Below are 3810 nucleotides of genomic sequence, written 5' to 3'. Positions count from 1 at the left end.
TATGCTTTCGATTATCTTATTTTGGAAATCTATTCGCACATCCGGTTTCTGTAAGTTCTCAATTTTGATTCGCGTTTGTTTTGCTTTCTTGGTTCTCTTTTTTCTCCATCCCACACCTAAGTTAATTTTTGATATCAGAAGGTAATGATCAGTATTGCATTCAGGACCCCTCATGACCCTTGTATCTTTGACTAACTCTCTAAGTCTTTCATCCGCAACAACAAAGTCAATTATACTGCGGCTGTTTCCTTTAGACCAGGTGTACATGTGGATCATTTTATGCCTAAACCAAGTATTTGTAATAAACAGACCCCTTTCTAAGCATAGATCAACTAGTTTATCTTCGTTATTGTTTGTTCTCGGATCCCCAAAATTACCTAATACTCTTTCTGTATCCTGATTTTGGATGCCCACCCAACCGTTCATGTCTTCTAGTAGAATTATTCTTTCCCCATGTTCGCAGATGTTTATTGTGTCATTTAAAGTGTCCCAGAAGGCGTCTTTTACTTCTCTAGGATCACTATCAACCGGCGCGTAGCATGCTATAATAAATAGTCTTCTGATTCCTACTTTCATTTTAGCCCACAGCAGTCTGGGAGACATGAAGCCATGGTCTCCGAGATGCTGCTTTGCTCTTTCATTCAAAATCAGACCTACTCCTTGTTTACCATATGATTCACAGTCTACTCCTGACCATATTACAAATCCGCCTTTCAACACGCCGTTTTTTATATCTTTAGTTTTGCATCCCTTTTTCTTTGTTTCGGGCACACATAAAATATCTAGTTTCTTCACTTCCATGGTTTCATGCAATTTTTTTACCTTGAGATTATTTACTCCCCTAGCATTCCAAACACCCAGTCTCCATTCGTCGCCTGAAACATGACCTTTAGATTTTCCGTATGCGTGCCTTTTGTCATTGAAAGTTCCAGTCCTTTCCGAGGCTATTTTGTAGTTTGTATTATTCATTGTTTAGATTATACGCCCAACTAACACCTTTATGCAATAAGTTTATTTTCTGAGTCGAAATCATATCAAAGTTAAGTATCAAATCGTCATATGGTGGAGATTGTAGTTCTAACGTCAGTTCCACCAAAAACTTCAGTTAATAAGGGAGGGTTGGGAGAGGGGGGGAGGTAGAACTGGAACCGAGAGAGTCGTCTTGGGTTTGTGTTTTTGTTTTCATGCTGAGAAGGTCTAATTCGCTTAATTCCTTTGAATTTACCTTGAATTATGTTTCCACCCACTTTACTTAATATAATGGTAATTTCTTTATTTTCAAAATTTTGCGCAGTCACATTCCATTAAATTCTTATGAATTTCATCAGCTTGTCGAATTCCCTTAAATACTCCTACGTTCTAAATCATTTTTTCCTGAATTTTTTGAAATTCTGTCAATTTTACTCAATGTATTACTTTTTTAATTCAACCTGAAGTTTTTTAAATTTATGTTAAATTCTTCGGCATTTCATGCAGTTCATTTCAATTCACTTGAATTTTTTCAATTAATTCCAAAATTAAATGAATCTACTGAACTTTTAAGCTTCTGGAGAACGGTTTCCAACTCATTTTAATTTTGTTAAATTGACGAACATCTAAGTCTTCTATGAAATTCTCTCTTTTTTTTTTTAATAAATAATCTAGAATTTTATTTATTGTAACATAAAAAAATTCATTTCAATTTTACAGAAAAAATTGAATTATTTTGCAATATTTTCAATTAATTTAGCATTTAACCTGAATTCTTATTAACTTATGCAATATTCTTTTTAATTGTTTTGATATCTTCTGATTTTTTAAACTCTCATTGAAATTTTTGACATTTACTTACATTTTTCAAAATTGACTCAATTCCACTCAATTAAACGGATTAAAATTTTTTTCAACTGGCCCTCAAACCTTAGGCTTCATATTCAATTCTTCAAGATTCTTCTGAATTCACTTAAATTTTCCTGAAATGAGTGAAATAGTTGGGAATTTTTTAATGTTTAACAATTTAAATTCACTGGAATTTCAGTTAATTCATTATTTATTTATTGTTTAAATTTATTCAGAATGCGTTAAACTTTATCTGTAATTTTTATAAATGACATTGAATTCGTTTGAATTTAATTTTTTACTATATTCATCCGAACTTTATTTAATTCGGAGGTTTAACAAAATTTCAATTTACTTAAATTCTATTTAATTCATCCGGAATTCTGTTGAATTTGCCTCGAATTCTTTTCGATCTCATTTTACTGAAATCGATATGAATTTGTTTATCTTAAAAATTTTGCTAAATTATATTTCCGATTATATTGGTTACATTCTTTCAATTTTGATGAATTTTATCAGCCTTTTGAATGTTCTTGAATTCTTCTAAATTTATTCCAATTTTACTGAAATTCGTGGAATATTTTAGATTTTTGTCAATTAATTTGGAATTTAGCCCTAATTTTTATAAAATTATCCTAACTTTTTAAATTATTATGAATTATTCATAATTCCATATTGATTCAATTCTCGAAATTCAATCAAATTTCAATTAATTCGTGTTTATTTTTACTTTCCTAAATTTATCCTGTATTCGATAAAATTCGCCTAGAATTCTTAAAAATTGCATTGAAATCTTTTGAATTCAAGAGTACTTCTTTATGTAAATTAGACTGTGGCAGTTCCGTGTATTCTTTTTTCATTTTCAGCAGCAATAAAATTGATTCATTTTCATTAGAAGTACTTGTGAACTATATTTCGAAAATAATTTAAAAAGCAATAATTTTTATAGTTAATGTTACTAAAAAAATTTAACTAGGTGCATCTCTTCACTCATAAATATAACCCACAATTTTTTTGTTTTTTCCAAGATCGACCTTTTCTCACGTAAAATTACAGTATCTAGTTCATGAAATTTTAGTATACTAGGAATGTAACTGCTGGTTATCGGTTACGGTACTCCACAGGGGTTTCATTATTTTAACGATACAAATTTAGTGTCTATTTTGAATCCTTGTGCAATCATAGTTAATTACTCAGGGTACCTGTTTCTCCCATGGGTAGCATAGAGTCTCATCGAACATTTTCATGCGTATATTCATGGTATACTCTGTGCTATTGCTTATACAATTTGTCTATCTTACAACACGTTATTAAACTCTAGAACAAAAGCTTCCCCTATAATGACTGAAGCATCATATAACCGAACACATTTCAAATCAGGCAAGTCCTACACCAGAATTTCAGAGTCTCTCGGGGACGAGATATGCTGCTTTTTTAGAGGAAATTAGTCGATAAATAAAGGATAGGATAAGATAGATGACAGTGTGTTGAAGACACAGATATAGAAAAAAAATTTATAGATTTAGGATAGGATGAGATAAGGAAAAGGAGATTGAAAAAGATAGACGGGAGATTAGATTGACAGACAGATCGAAAAAGATTGACGTGGATAGAGAGAGGATACGATGAAATAGAAAAGCCGGTATTGAAAAATATAAACGTATATTTAAAAATCATTGAATGAATCTCCTTATGTCATTAAGATTCAAAATTATTTAAACCTTCCAGTGGGGTGATGCCTCTCTTCGCTTTGGTTTTCAGATATTGGTCTTTAAAGCTTGTTCCCTTTTCTCCAATGTTGATCTTTCCTTGCCTGCTTGGTTACTAATCTCCCTTTGAATCTTCTTCTTTCAAACATACATTTTTTTCTAAAATTGACATAGCCACATCATACCAGGTGTATACATATGAAACCGGTATTGCCATCTAGCGTCTAGTAGGCACACTTGTAGGCACTGTCGGAACTTACCATTTGTGCTAATTGGCGTATTG

Source organism: Belonocnema kinseyi, chromosome 3, assembly GCF_010883055.1.
Source record: "Belonocnema kinseyi isolate 2016_QV_RU_SX_M_011 chromosome 3, B_treatae_v1, whole genome shotgun sequence".
Classification (NCBI taxonomy): domain Eukaryota; kingdom Metazoa; phylum Arthropoda; class Insecta; order Hymenoptera; family Cynipidae; genus Belonocnema; species Belonocnema kinseyi.
This window is presented reverse-complemented; position numbering follows the sequence as displayed.